Raw genomic sequence first — 17,316 nt, forward strand, 5'->3', positions numbered from 1 at the left:
TAGTTTGTAGTGATTTTAAAATAATTTGGTTATCTTTAGTTTTATGATGATATACATAATTTTTTAGCTTTCTTTAAACAATAAATAACTTTAATTCGAGAATAAAATTTTAGCAAAGCTTCACACTGCTAACAGAACGAGCATAAAGTTATTGTTAAAAGTTAATAAGAATGTGAATATACAACAAATTTAATTAAATTATTTTATTTTAATTTAGTTTGATGTAAATCGCATTCTTATTAACGTTTTTTTCCTTTTATCAATTTTTTATCTAGGAAATGGCCAAGGCAAATGATAGTGTAATATACTACATTTTGATTTTCGGCCAAATCGTAAAAGATATTAACATTATTTATAAAATAACTATTTACTAATTTTAATAACATGCAAACTAAGGGAAATCAAAAAAAAAAATTAAAAAAAAATATTTATTTTTGGTTCTAATACCATTTGATGAAAAAAAACGAAAAAAAACCTTTATTTTTGGAGGGACCCCATGAAATAATTCCAACCCCAAATTAAATAATTTTTTTTTTAAATTAAAGGCAAAGGTGCGTTCTCTAAAATAAAAAAAAAAAAATTAGATAGCTTTTAAGATAAGGAAAATAATTGACATTAAAGTTTTATGTTTTTTGAAAAATTAATAAATTTTCCTATAACAATAACTTTATGCTCGTGTCACATTTTACAATGCACAAAAGAGTCCATACGAAAGAAAAGCCCTATAAGTGTAAAAAATGTGAGAAAAGTTTTGCTTGGAAAGGCAGTTTAACAAAACACTTGTTGGTACATAGTGGTAATAAAGAATATCAATGTCATGTTTGTTTAAAAGAATTCGCACGTAAAAATGTATTACAATGTCACATGGTTACTCATACTAAAGAAAAAGCATTCAAATGTGATTTGTGTGACAAAAGTTTTACACTAAGAAGTAATGTAAAGACACATATGTTAGTTCATACTGGAATAAAAGAACATCAGTGCGAAGTCTGTCAGAAGAAGTTTTCATTAAAAGGCAGTTTGAAACGACATATGTTGACTCATACTAAATTAAAAGCTCATGAATGTGATATTTGCAAGAAAAAATTCAGTCAAAAAAGTGATTTAGTCAAACACTTTAGAATTCATTTAGGAGAAAAACCTTATGGATGTGCAAAATGTGGAAAATGGTTTACTCATCCTGCTGGTCGAAATCAGCATATACGTACTCATCATAAGGAACTAAATAAAGAACAACAATCAGAACTGAAGTGTAAAATACAAAAAAGTATTGTTAATGAATATCTTAAGTCAATATCTGAATACAACTCTAAATATGTTTAATGCTAGCGGTTTGTTTAGTATTATATAAAATAATATTAGAAAACTTTGAGAATTTTTAAAATGATGTATTTATAAGTGTCAAAAAAAATCTTTATACTTTTTACAATGATTTACTTTTGTGTATAACATTATATGTTCGATGACCTAGTTGCATATTCTTAAAAAATCTATAAAATATATAAAGATATTTATTTTTTATATATGTTGGTTACTGATAATTAATCTTAAGCTTAACATAAACTTAAGCTCTTTAGACAGTAATCATAAAATTAAACTTTTTATTTTGCTTTAGTTTGTTAGTTTTCGTTAACTAATTTGAGTCTATTTTTTTTTATTAAAACAATTTTTGATAAAAAGTTAATTTCATTTTTTATATTAAATACATTTTTAAAATTTAATGTAAATCATAATATATTATAATATAATAGTTTAATAATATACATTTTGTTTCAAAATATATTATTGTTCTATATAATTAAATTTGAAACGATAAATACGCTTTTATTTAAGAGAATAGTTCATAACTATATACTCTGTATATGTAGTTATTGTTACTTTGATAAGTTAGTAACTTATCTAAGAATAGTTACAAAATAATAAAAATGTTACATTTAAATAAAACAGGAAAACTTCTTTGCTTAAACTAAAATGTTTATCGTGTTATTTGTACTGTTTTTATAATTATTTATAAAGTTTTTAAGAAAAAGTATGTTGTTAATATAGTGTAGCAGTTTTGCATGCTTCACTGCTTTATTAAATATAAGAGAAAAGATTGCAAAAAAAGATTAATTTTCTCAATGCTTATTAATGATAAACTTGAATAAATGTTGTTTTAGGTAGAATGGTGAGCCTAAGTCAGTTGTTAACTCTTATTTAAGCTGAGTATTTTTTAATCGACTATTATGCTTATTTATTCTATATAGTGTGTGTTTACTTTGTATATAATGTAATGTTTAATAAATCTTAAAATTTATTGAACAGTACTTGAGTGAATATCACAAAGATATCCTATTTAGAATCTATTAGCTAGTTGACTTTTTATAGTATTACTGAGTTTATATAATGAGTCCTCAGGTCATCTATCAATATAATAGTGTGCCGCTCTCGCAATAACTGTCTCTTATTTATTTTCTTCTTTTCTCTCAAGCGGAATATAAATTAAAAAATCGCGTGTAAAATTGGCTTTTAGTTTCGGCTGCGTATCAGCCAATATAAATCATGGCGGATTTTCGCTGCATCTAGTTGTAAATGGTTTCAATCTTGTTTATCGAGTTTAATTCGCTTTTAGAACACTTTATGAGTTTAAACTAACACTTACTTTCAGCTTCATAGATTCATGTATTTTAGTCTTTTAAAAGAATTAATAACTCGATTCATTGGCTTTATGTTGTATAGTATTTTTATCACCTTTTTGTTTCGAAATTTCATTGTAAATAAAATTATTATCACAGACTCGAACTTCGTTTAAATTAGTATAAGTAACTGATTTATAAAATCTTTAGTAAATAGTAAGTAAGTCATATTAGTTATTTAAATCAATTATAGTTTACTCGTTATATTTGGGACATCTTTTATACAAGTTAAAGCGCACGTTGCGTTATAAACCAGGCCCCTAACATTGTATAAGTAGAACGCTCCGTTAGCGACAAAAGTTTAAATTTTCTCTCGCTTTTGGAAGTTATACATAAACTCTTAACTAAAATTTTATTCATAAAACTTTACTTAAAATCGCATAGTATTATACAACTTAATCAGGAAGAATCTTAAAATTAATATGTTTGAAATGCATCTTAACTTTAAGCACACCAATAACTGCCGAATGCTCGTAACTTTTAAATTGATGTTTATTTTATATTAAGCAAAGAAAAGTTTTTTTTCTTACGTATTCATTGAAAATAAATTAACAACCTAACAATAAAAAAATTTTATTTTTTCAATACTGGAAGCATTATACATGGATCACGTAAACTGCGTAAAACAGTTTACAACATCCGCTTTTAAATAATTTTATCGCGTGAATATCGCGACAATATCAAAATGCTTATTATCCCTAAGATCAAACTTAAATTTATCACTTATATAAAATTAATCTAACCAACAAACACCTTTAAAATTGAAAAATCATTATTCAATTTTGTTAAACGTAACAATTAAAATCCATAGCTTCTGTACCTTTATTTATAAAAAAATCGATTAATTCAATTCAAGTATGAAAATAATAGGTGTATAGAGCTTTAAAACAGAGTTTTAAAGGTTAAAATAAAGTAGATAATATGAATTGTGTTTTTTAAATGTTTAGTTTAGATAAACTTAATTTCAAAGAAAGTTTAATGCTAACAATAGTTCTCCTTAGCATTGAATTCAGATCCTATCGTAAAGTAGTCATGAAAAATGGCCTTTATGCATTTTAAACTTTAATTTTGATCGTTGTTCTTTTCTTAGTTCCTTATGATGAGTTTGTAAATGAAGATTTCTATAAGAAGCAGCAGTAAACCATTTTCCACTTTCTGCAAATATTTAAGGTTGTTTCCTAAGTGAATTCTTAAGTGTTTGACTAAATCACTTTTCTCGCTGATTTTTTTCTAGCAAATTTCACATTCATGGTCTTATAATTTAGTGTGAGTAAACATATGTGGTTTCAGATAACTTTTTTGGTTAAACTTCTTTCCACGAACTTAACATTGTTGTTCTTTCATTGAATAAAAGAAAAGAATAAATAAAATGACCATCTCGTTATTTTTTCATTACTTGACATCGCTATATATATTTGTGTGCTTTTTGTTATTTTAATTTTACTTAAAAAGCCCTGAAGATTATTTATGAGAAACAGTGTCAGCTAAAGAAACAATCGTTGAATGAAATTTTAACAAATAATTTATTAACCTGTTTAAAAAAAACATTCTGTGAACATTTAAAAAATTATTAAGACGCTCAATTCAAGTTTCTGGCCAAATATGATATAAAACATTTAGTCACTGGGTCTATAAACTCTTATATTACAAATAATAAAAAAATATTAATATTTTCTACTTAAGCAGATGCATTTCACATTTACTTCCTGCAGAACTCCCGAACAAAATGTTATTTTTGTCTATTAGTCTTAATTTTTAATCTTACTTTTTGTCAGTAAGCAGTTATCAGATTTAATCGGTTGGAAATTGTGCGCGGGCTATAGCTGAGCATTTCACGAATGAAATTAAAAAGTTCTATAGATTTAATTTCTTAAGTAACAGATTATGTTGTTAAAGTTTAAATACGGTAAAGAATTTATCAACTTGGAAATTACTTCTTAAATAATTTTACGACAAATTTCATCAATGGGACTGTTTACTATCATTATTTCTTTAACTTTAAGAAACAAGGTTTTTATTTTATTATTTGAAAAAACATAGTCAAAATAACATTTTTGAGGCTTACATTAAGTTTCAGTAAATTTTAATTCTTATCGTTAAAAATATATAACGGTTAATAAGAAACACCGGAACTAAAAAAAAACCAATATACATTTTAACTTAATTTGATTGATAGTTGCAAATCTCAATAACATGAAAGCCACACAATTTTTAAACTTAAAAACTAGTCTCAGAATTATTATACAACACAATTCATCTTGGGGACTGTTATCTTTTATTAAAAGAAGCAAATTATTTAGTCACTCACTAACTTCTCAATGCGATCAGTTTTAAAATTGTTAAATTTTTCATAATTTAAAAGATCACGCTGTATAAATAAACAAACTAATTTAAAAATTAATGCACATAAGTTTAAGTGAAAGTTATTTCTGTAATAATTTATTCTAAACGCTATTTATTTAACTAAAAATTTTCTACCCACTAAATCACAAAATAATTAATATTTAATTTTGAAAAAGATCAAAGAAAATTATGATAATACTATTCATGAATTTCATTACTTTTATGAAACAACAATTTAACAACGGTTCTTAAATTTACATTATAAAAGTCCTTAAGCTACGCAAACTATAATTTTAAGTCACAGAAAAAAGTTTTTAACAAGTATATAATTTATCAAATTTAATTTGTTTGAAACAATAATGTACATTATAAATAAATTACAGTCTTTATAGTTTACGTATATTAAAGATAAAATTTTATAAGTGTAAATTCATAAACAGAGATATAACAACAAAAATATATATATTCATAGATTTGAAGAAAATTTTCAATATTCAAGTGGCTCAATCATATAAAACTTTAATTAAATATAGCCTCATAAATTAGTGTTTATAAATAGTTTTTAACAATACTATAGATAGAAAAAGAGTTATTTAAAGATTATCAACAAAATTAATTTTATAACAAACTGCTAACAATAAAAAGAATTATATTCAGAAATTGTTTTAAGATAGTCATGAACAATGGTTCTTTGAATTTTACACTTCAGTTCTGATTGTTTTTCTTTACATAGTTCTTTATGACAATTACGTATATGCTTACATCGATCAGAACTTTGAGTAAACCATTTTCCACATTCTGCACATCCAAATGGTTTTTCTCCTAAGTGAATTCTAAAATGAACAATTAGACCACTTTTATGTGAAAACTTCTTCTTGCAAATATCGCATTTATGAGCTTTTAATTTGGTATGAGTCAGCATATGACTTTTCAAATTACCTTTCTGAGTAAACTTCTTCTCACAAACTTTACATTTAAAATCTTTCTTACCAGTTTGTACTATCATGTGTGTATTTACACTACCTTTTTGAGTAAAACTTTTGTCACAAACATCACATTTGAAAAGTTTATCTTTTGTGTGAGTAACTATATGTTGTTTTAAATTAGATTTCCGAACAAACGTTTTATGACAAACATGACATTGAAACTCTTTTTTACCACTATGTATCAGCATATGTCTTGTTAAGCTGCCTTTAATGATAAATCGTTTGTCACAAATATCACATTTGTATGGTTTTTCATCTGTGTGAATTCTTTTGTGATATTTCAGGTAGGATTTAGTTTTGAAAATCTTCTTGCAAACATCACAAGAAACACTTTTAACAACCATATCATTTTTTGTTTTGACCAGATTTATCCATAATTTAATGTTAAATGCTGAAAAATATGTTTAATAGTGTGTTAAACAACGAATATTGATGTACTTGATTTAAAATGAAATATAACTAGTTGTTTAATGATAACTTTTAATCAATAAGATACAATTTAAAAAAAAATTGCTTTTTGTGAAAATTTTCATGTAAGTTTTCAAACTTCACAAGTTGATGATAAAAATAGTTTATTTTGTTTTAAGATAAAACTAAATAAACAATAGTAGATTTGAAATAATAACATTTAACATCTAACATATTGTTAGAAGTTCTGTGTTCAGATATCAAATCAAAATAAACTAGCTTTTTTAGCCTAGCTAGCCTGAGATGTCATTGTTAGCCTAAGTGACCTGAAATTGTGGTTACCATTATAACTACATACAAACAAAATAAGTCAAATTGTAAAGTTTTAAGCATTTTTTTTTCATATCCAGTATTGTCAATATTAAATATGAAAACCAGTTATTTCTCCTAAGAACACTACACCATTTTATCATTTACCGTATGTTTTTTACCAAGATAACTAGTTTGAATGCGAAAATTTTCAAATAATAAGTAAGCATAAGTAATATTTTATAACCAAAAATTAACTTTTTTGAATAAACACAATTTAAAAGCATGTAAAATATTTTCAAAAATCATTACTTTTAAAAGATTAGTAATTAGTTAAATGTACAGTGTAAATTTTAAAGGTACAAGGAGATAAAACATATATAAAATCCTATATGAGTGGCATATAAATTTATATATACTTACATTACTACCAAAGGCTTCTAATATAAAAATATAGTGTTTTTTTTTTATAGTGAGTATTTTTGTTTTGGAAGATAGCAATTTGTAAACTTATTGGCTTTATACATGTTTGTATTAGTCTTAATGATGGTAGCTAAAGACTAAAGTTTATTAGGATGCATAAGCACTCAGAGCGGGGTTTCCAAAAAAATTTTTAAGAGGTCCCGTTTAAAGAAATTTAAAAAGCTATGGCCTTGTCTAACTAGTTTATTTTTTAAACTACAATTAAAAAAACATTAGATTTTTTTTTCACTCTTCATCATCAACTCTAGAATATCTAGTGTAAATTTTAAATTATGGCCTTGTGGCTACCCCTTTTTACGGCTTGTAACCCCATAAATTTTTTAAACTGTTTCATGATATCAAGTATAAGATTTGAAACTACCTTTAAAAACACCTAAGATCTTTTTTTTTGCTCTACATCGTCAACTTCGAAATATCCAGTGTAAGTTTCAATTAAGTTTAGGAAAGTCTGACTTATGATCACATTTTATTATATGATATGCTTTCACTGTTAATTTTTAGTAATTCTAAATATGTCATGACGTGTATGTTTTAATTTAATAAATTTAAATTAAAAATAGTACAATTTCTAGACTTCTTAAAAAATAATAATTAGTCAAGGTCAAAATATTCAACTATATCCAAATGGTGTATTACTCGATAGCAAAGAGTTTTTCGGTACACCAGGTCCTAGGACCAAGGATTTTTAGCATTTTTTTTATCCTTAAATTAACAGCAATCAACTTTTCAGTTTAATAAATACATTATAAACATTGTTAGAAAAAGATTAGATCTTTTTATACAATTTACTGTTTCTCTATAATGATTTAAATTTAGAAAATAAGTATATAAATTTTAACTAGTTTTTATGGCATGTTATAAAATTGTCTTCTTTGTTGTTAATATATTTTAAGATAACTGTTTAATTTTTTTTAATAGTCAATATTCTGTTACTTTTTAATTTAAATTATTCCTAATGAAACTATAAACTTGTAGATAGTTATACCATCTATAATTTGATTTAAAAAAAGTTAAAAATGAAGTTGTCTAAGTCAAGCAATAAATGCTAAGGTTAAGTGATAGATATATTTTAATAGAGCTATAATAAAAAAGTAGTTGTAATTATTTTTTTTGTTTCACTTTCATACCATATAACTTACTATTTTTATTTTTATAAACACCAAAAGTATAATTACACGTTTTAAAAGAACTAAAATTATAACTGTATTTAAAAAAAAAATATATTTATAGTTTTTAATAATTAAATCTGTTGTATACATGGATAAAATTAAAAAAATTACTTGTGATGTTTTCAACAAAAGTTTCACAAGAAAGTCCAGTCTCAACGTTCACAAAAGAAATCATACAGGAGAAAAGCCATATAAATGTGAAAGTTGTGAAAAATGTTTTACTCGAAAGTTAGTTTAACAAACCACACGCTTGTACATAGTGGTAAAAAGAATTTTATTGTTATGTTTGTTGAAAGCATTTTTCTAAGAAATCTATTCTAAAGAAACACTTCATTACTCACACCAAAGATAAACTTTTTAAATGTGATTTGTGTGACAAAAGTTTTGCTCTAAAAAGTCATGCAAAGACACACATGTTAGTTCATACTGGAATAAAGAACTTTCAATGTGAAGTCTGTGAAAAGAAGTTTTCTCGAAGTAGTAATTTTAAATTTCATATGTAGACACATGATAAAGTCAAACCTCATGAATGTGATATTTGCCAGAAAAAATTTTCTGAGAAAGGTCATTTAGTCACACACTTTAGAATTCACTTAGGACAAAAACCTTATGGTTGTGCAGAATGTGGAAAGTGGTTTACTTAAGGTTCCACTCGAAATCAGCATATACTTACTTGTCACAAGGAACTAAGTAAAGAACAACAATCAAAACTGAAATGCAAAATACAAAGAAGTATTGTTTATGACTACCTGAAAGCAATATCTGAATACAAGTACTAATTATTGTTAGCAGTTTGTTATAAAATTAAACTTGACAGTAGAATTTATTAATTTTTTAATTAACACTATTTATAATTTTTGATGATTTATAAAGCTGTATTTTTGTTTGTTATTTTAAATATTGGAGCAACTTAAATGTTTTAAAAGTATCAATTAAAAGCTATGGAGTGTAAAACTTTTGTTCTTATGTCTCATTTATAAATTTTTATTAATTAAATTTATTTTGAAACTATGTTAACTATAAAAACTCAAATATTTCATATATTTTACGTTAAACATTTCACAACATTAAAAATTTGTTAAAATCATTTTTCCTGTGACATAAAAATTAATGTTAATACTATGGAACAATATTTTTTGTAAATATTTAAATTAAATAAATTCTTTTTTTATTTTGTTTAAAATTCAAAATTAAACTTGTTCTAATTTTTATATGTTCATAACTTTGTAGCCTTTATAATATAAAAAACTAAGAACCGTTTGTTGAATTTTTGTTAAATTATAGATATGAAACGTAAAAAAATAAATATTAAATAAACTTGTTTTCTCTTTAAAATCTATGTGTAAGTATTTTTGGTTAAATGAATAGACTACTTTTAATTAAGTTCTCAGCAATAAAAACTTACTATATAATATTTAACTTTTACATAGACATTATTGCATATGAGCATATGAGTTAAAAATGTTTTGCAAGTCTCATTTAATATAATAATTTTCAGCAGATTCCATGAATTAATTACATTTATTATGAAATTTAAATACAAAACTTTTATAACCAAATTTTAAAAAAGTCGCCATTTAAAATTCAATCCTTTACTTTAAAAATAAATTTAAGAGCCTACTTAAATTAAAATTAAAAGCTTAAACTCCTTTATATGGCAAAATTTGGTAATAGGAAATGGTAGAAAAAACTATAATAGCTAGCTAAACTTTTCCTAGCCCTAATTTTCTATAAATAACTTACACAATTACCTTTTAGAATAATAAAAGTTTATCAGAAATATAAAATACCGAAATAAACAGTTGAAAATAATTAGGTTTCACAAATCGTAATTTTATTTAAATTTAAAAATTTAATTGTATAATATTATCTTATTTAATTTTGTTTTTAAGTTATACTTTATATATATAATAATAATCATGATACAGACAGTTAATTATATTTTCTTAAAAAGATCTACTAAGTTTAAGACTGTAGTCTAATTTATTAGCTTATAGTCTTGTTAACTAACTACTCAAAAAATATTTAAGAAAACTGTTTGAGATAAACATACAATATGCTTTTCATACACTGAGATAGTGCGTATTTATTCGTTTGTTACCAAATAAACACAAAACTATTAACTGTATATTTGGAAGTGATTCTAAAATAAAATATGTATTACTGGCTTTGAAAAGGAAAAAAGGTTAAAAAAACTACATTTTGATCAAATTTGTAAAGAACTTAAGCTACAGTAGCCTAAGTTTCTTATTCATTACTATTGCACTATCTTTCACAGGTTTTTTTAATGACTGTGCTGTTGTAGTAGAATAAATAAACTTAGATTTATATGTTTTAAATTAGAGGTTTACTAATTAACAAAAGTTTGTTTTTTAATGCTAAAATGATACTTGCTTCTTAATTGAAACTTTTTAGTCATTGGTTAAATTTTAAAATACTAAAGAAAAAGCAAACTATCCTCATATATTTAAAAGAGTCAAAATTCTGCATTTAATACTACTATTTAACTACAAATTAAACAGCTATTAATTGAAAAGTTCAATACTTAAATTAAGCTGTTATAAATGATAACTTTTAAGAAGTAAAAAAAGCTGATAAAAATTATATTTTTTTTGTAGAATGTTTCAGTTTATAAGTTGATTCTAATCTTGTATAAAAAATTGTAAATATGATTATCATATGTACTGTTATAAATATATATAGTTATATAACTTTATCAAAACAGTCTATTGTAATTAGTAGATGATATCTAAAAAAAGTAAAAGTATGTAGCTTATAAATTCTTATGCTATCATTAAAGTTATGAAATAAGTTTATGAAATTTATGAACTGGTTTTACTCTAAAAATAGTTTTACATAATTTATTACACAATTTATATCACAAATTTGTACAATATTTTTTAATTTAAACTGTGTAGATCATCAATATGTTTTTTATACTAATATGCGTCTTTAATACTAATATTTGGCATTAGAATTACTATGACAATATATTTTTAAACTATGAACTTTATTTGTAATTCATATATGCTTCAGAACTTTCAGAAATAAATTAGTTTTTATTAAGTACTTCATTTCTAACCAATATTTAAAACATTTTAAAAATTTTAACTTACGTTATAACTAATTTATAATCATTTTATTCAATTTAATTTTTTTTTTATTGTGTTTTCGTTTTAATATGTAAGTTAAAGAAATGCAAAAAAAAATGTTTTGCTAATATTTTGATACAAACTTTAAGTTAATATAATTTAAATCTGTTAAATATATATATTTTACCCGAATTTTTTTTTGATATTTTCTTTAAAATGAAAAGCAGGGTAAAAAGAGAAATAAACTAACTATAACATAAAAAAGGTTCCTTTTATAACAAAATATGCTTCCATGGTCTGATGTAAAAGGATAATTTTCTAGTAGTTTATAGTGCCAAATTAAATTGTTAATAACTGTTAGTGAATAAATTCGCAGATATTTGGTGCAATAATTTTATATTGACAGATTTAACTATAAAAAAATTTTTAAATTTATAGATTTTTATAGGTTAATAATCATCATAAAGTACTTTTGAAAAATAAACAAATAAATAAAAAGGTTCATTAAAAATTTATTATAATTATAATTTGTGTGATGTGCTTGTAAGAGCTATTTGAAAACGTAAAATATATTTGATAAAATTTGTATCATATTTCATTTTATTTATTTTTCTAATTAAATAGCTTTTGTCTAACAAGTTTTAGTATGGATAAACATGGACCTAAAAGAGATAGTCTTAATACTAAAAGTATTTTTTGTGATGTTTGTGATAAAAGCTTTAAATATAAATCAATTTTAATCAGCCACAAAAGAGTTCATTCGGGAGTAAAACCATACAAGTGTGATATTTGTGATAAAGGTTTTACAGCTAAACATAATTTGTTTGTTCACAAAAGAGTTCATACAGGAGAAAAACCATACAAGTGTGAAAGTTGTGATAAAAGTTTTACAGCTATGCATAACTTATTTTTTCACAAAAGTGTTCATACGGGAGAAAAGCCATTTAAATGTGATAATTGTGACAAAAGTTTTGCTGGAAAAAGTTACTTAACAAAGCACATGCTAGTACATAGTGGTATAAAAGATTTTCAGTGTCATGTTTGTCATAAGAAGTTTGCTCTAAAAGGTGATATGAAACGTCACTTAGTAACTCACACCAAAGATAAACTTTTCAAATGTGAAATTTGTGACAAAAGTTTTACTAGTAAAAGTAGTGTTAAAACACATATGGTTGTTCACACTGGAGGAAAAGAACACCAGTGTGAAGTTTGTGAAAAGAAGTTTTCTCTAAAAAGTAATTTAAAAAAACACATCATGACTCATACCAAATTAAAAGCCCATGAATGTGATATTTGTAAGAAGAAATTTTCACAGAAAGGAAGTTTAGTCAGACACTTTAGAATTCATTTAGGAGAAAAACCTTATGGTTGTGCAGAATGTGGAAAATGGTTCACTGCTTGTTCTAATCGAGATAAACATATACGTACTCATCATAAGAAACTAAGTAAAGAAAAGCAATCAGAACTGAAGTGTAAAATACAAAGAAGCATTGTTCATGGCTATCTTAAGTCAATATCTGAATACAACTCTAAATATTGTTAGCAGTTTGTTATATAATTAAGACTGTCGGTAAGTTTTAAATAACTCTTTATATATATATATATATACATTTAATAAACATTATTGTTTACACACAATTATTAAGGCTCCGTTTCAGTCTGTAATTTTATCTAATGGAGCTAATTGAACATTAAAAAAATATTTATTAAAGCTATGAGTATATAAATTTTTCTTATATCTCTATTCAAGAGAATTAATGAAGTTATTTTTAAATAAACGTTTACTATATAGATTGTAATTTTGTATATGTTGTACGTATGTAGTTTTTTTATCAATTTAAATTTAATAAACTAGAAACATGTTTTGTAATATCGAAACTTAATAACTTAAAATTAATATAGAAATTTGTCATTTTTCTGTAATGTTTTACAACGCAAAACTACTTATTGAATTTTCTTAAAATATTTATTATTGTGCATAATTTAATAAGCAACATATTGAAAACTTAAGAACCAGTTTTTAAATCATAATAGACTAAAAAAAAGTTATATTATTAAACATTTTTTTGATCCCTTTTGAAAATAAAACATAAATATTTTCTGGTTTAATCGATAAACAGTTTTTAATTATCTAATCAGTATTGAAAAAAAGTAATAAGGGATTTAAATTTTACTTGGACTTTACTGCGTATGAGTTTTTAATTACATTTCTGATATTAAATTTGGGCTATAAATTCATAATTATTTATTAGTAATTTATTAGTTTATCAGTTTATTATATTGATTTACATAGCGCTAGTGTTCCAGTTACTGCAAAGTTTAGCAGTTTTCAAATCTGAACGCATGGATTGTTGAGAGAGCGTATCAAATAACTAGCTTTTTTTTATAATAGTAAACAGGCTCATGATGAATTTTTATGGAATAACAATTTTGAGAACTGTTTTAAGTTAATAAATTCTAAAGAATATTTTATCTTTAACAACTTAGTCTATTTCTTAGAATAAGCTTAGCCTTTAACACAACACTATACCTTTATTCGGATATTGCTCAGTTATAACCCGTGCACAATTTAACCTTATCAAAACTGAGAACTGCTAACCGACCAAGGTTAAGGGTTAGGAATGACAGTGAGAGAAAAATATAAACAGCATAAAAATATTTTAGTTAGAACATCTCCAGGTTGAAATTGTGCATGGGTGGGAGTTGTAATAACCCGTTTATCGTAGTATAATAATTTTTTAAACTAGTAACTTAACGTTTATAGTATATTTGGTTAGCCTGAAACATGCATAGTGCATCTTAAAAAAGTTTTTAGTTGTTTTCACAGAATTATGTTGTTGTTAAATAGTTAGATAAATTGTTATTTCAAACTTTATTCAACGATTGTTACTTTAGCTGACATTGTTTTTAGTATTTTCAGAGCTTTCTAAGTAACAATAAAATAACACGAAGCACATAAAATCATGGAGCTAGATCAAGTAATTAGAAAAGAATTTATTAATAATTAATTGGTGAATTTGACAATTCACTTAAGTAAATATAAGGGAAATTAAATTGTCGAAAAATTAACAATAAGAAAAAACACTCTTCAAAATGGTATTTATAAATAAAATGATAATTACAAAAAATTAATAAAACTTAAGGTATTGTAATCAACATAAAACACTTTTACAACAATAAATACAAGATTAGAAATAGTTAGATCTAAAATAGGGGGACATGGACGTTAGATTTTTTCTTATATTGATTGATTTAACTTTATATGCTACAGCAACGGCCATTCAAAAATTCAGATTTTACTTTTTATATAGCTTATTGCCATATATATCGAGTTAAATGCACGTTGAACAATTATGTTCGTTATGTAAAAAAACACATTTATACTGAGATGCAACAATAGTTAAATAGGTTTTGATAACAATAGTGTTAGTGTGATAAATGTTTGTTTGTTTTTTAATTGCTCGGTTTTCAAGTTATTGAAATCTTGTAACTATGCTAACAAACAATAAAATAACTTACATAAAGGTTGATTATACTAACTCAATCGTCAAACCACAAGCTTGTGTATTTTGGCTAGTGGTCTGATGATCGAATTGACATGATAAAACCTTTGTTTAACTTGAGCACGGCATACAAAAGTCCAGACTTCTACTCAGAAAGTTTATACAAAAATATACTGACTTATAATATTAAAACTATGTTTTTATATGTGTTATTATAATAAATATTATAATGTTATAACTAATACTTTTAAGCAATACAACTTTTTAAGAATATTTAGATTTTTAGATTTTAGCATGTTACTTCTTAAACAGTAGTCATTTAAAATTTCATATTATTGATAAGAATATTTTTGAATTAACAAAAATGTATTATTTTTGATTAATAATTAATTTTTATTCTATCTGAATAAAACTTATTTGAGCATTGACGAGGCCTTTGACAAGAAACTTAGTTTGTAAAATAAATTCTTGAAAGAATAAATTCGTGTTTTTAATTAATGTATATACAAAAATTTGTAAAAGTTTAGGTCTATACAAATAAATTATGAATAAAGCCCACTTTACTGAAGGAGTTAGAATTCATAACTGTTTTAAATGTGATGTATGTAAGAGAAACTTTGAGAATAGTTCACAACTAAATCTACACAAAAAGGTTCATACAAAAAGTAAGCCCTATAAGTGTGAAATATGTGATAAAAGTTTTACTCAAAAAGGCAGTTTAACAAATCACATGTCGGTGCATAGTGGTGAAAAAGACTTCAAATGTCAAATTTGTAGTAAAGAATTTTCTCTAAAAGGTAATTTAAGGAAACACATGCTGATACATAATGGTATAAAAGATTATCAATGTCATGTTTGTTTGAAATCATTTTCTCTCAAGGGTAACTTGACAATACATTTAAAAAGTCACACAAAGAAAAAAAAGCTTTTAAATGTGATTTGTGTGAAAAACACTTTACACAAAAAAGTAGTCTTAAAACGCATATGTTGATTCAAACTGGTAAAAGGAGTTTTCAATGTGAAGCTTGTGATAAGAAGTTTGCTCAAAAATGTGAATTAAAAAAACATATGTTGATTCATACGGAAAAGAAAAGTTATGAATGTGATATTAGCAAAAAGAAATTTTCTGAGAAAAAATAGTCTCTCACTTTAGAATTCATTTAGGAGAAAAACCGTACGATTGTGCAGAGTGTTGAAAATGGATTACTAACAGTTCTAATTGAAATCAAAATCTACGTAATTATCATAAGCAACTTATTAAAGATCAACAATCAGAACTGAAGTGGGAAATACAAAGAAATATTGTTTATGAACATCTTAAGACTATATCTGAATACATTTCTAGATAGCCTTATTGTTAACAATTTGTTTGTTATAAAGTAAGATTTCGGTCAGAAAGCTCTAAATAACTTATAACGATGTATAAATTTGGTTAATTAGTATTTAGCTTTACACTAAATTAAGTTTTACTATTTAAAATTAGTTTTATAAATTGTTATTTTATAATTTTTTGTTGTTTTAGTTTGATTTAACCTATTAGTGAAATTTAATTTGTTAATAAACTAACAAAAATGGTTAAGATTTTACATTGTTTATTTGTTGATTGTAATTAGTGGTTAATTTTTAGATGTTGCCATTTCTAACAAACTTAAACTACTCAAATGTTTACTACATTGCTTAAAATCTAAAATAGTCCTAACTTAAGAATATTTTGTTTAAGTTACAGTGCAGTCTAATAAAGTCAATAATAATGTTTACTTTTTAATTATTGAAACCATTTTATGCTAGACAATAAATAAGTTCATTATAAATAAATTTTCCGTGCCAGTATAAAATTTCGTCATCTGGCTTATTTTACTACTTCAGATTTTAAACTTATTTTGACAAAAATTGTTATGTTTGAAAATTATATTTATAGTAACTATAATTGAGAATGACAAACTATTGCAAAAATTTTTATTTTTTTATTGTAATTTTATATTTTATTAAATTATCTTTTTGTTTTTTTTATTCTGTACCTATTCCCCTGTGCAAAAATGTATTTTGCGCAAATTTGGCTCCTAGCAATGTCGTGCAATTCAGTAACCTCGTGCAATTTTGTATTCGTGTAATTTAGACCCCTTCCCAAATAAAATATCTTGTTTTTTGTCGCAAATTATTTCATTTAACTACTTGTCGTCAGTAATTTACATTTAATGCTAAACACAAAATAAAAAATAATAATTCTTCCAAAACAAAAAAAATACTTAATAAGTGGTAAATGAGAGTAATGATAAATTAAAGCACCGATTGACTAAATCTGAAAAACGATTAAAGCTTCGGCTACAATTCCTAAGGTCGCTAATGAT

General features: G+C 24.2%; 1 pseudogene; it reads left to right on the forward strand.

Moving 5' to 3' along the window:
• The first annotated feature begins 681 nt into the window (after positions 1–681).
• Positions 682–16,164, forward strand: LOC145839334 (uncharacterized; annotated as a pseudogene).
• The last annotated feature ends 1,152 nt before the right edge of the window (positions 16,165–17,316 follow it).

Source organism: Thalia democratica, chromosome 6 (genome assembly GCF_965202585.1).
Source record: "Thalia democratica chromosome 6, ktThaDemo2.hap1.1, whole genome shotgun sequence".
NCBI classification, from domain to species: domain Eukaryota; kingdom Metazoa; phylum Chordata; class Thaliacea; order Salpida; family Salpidae; genus Thalia; species Thalia democratica.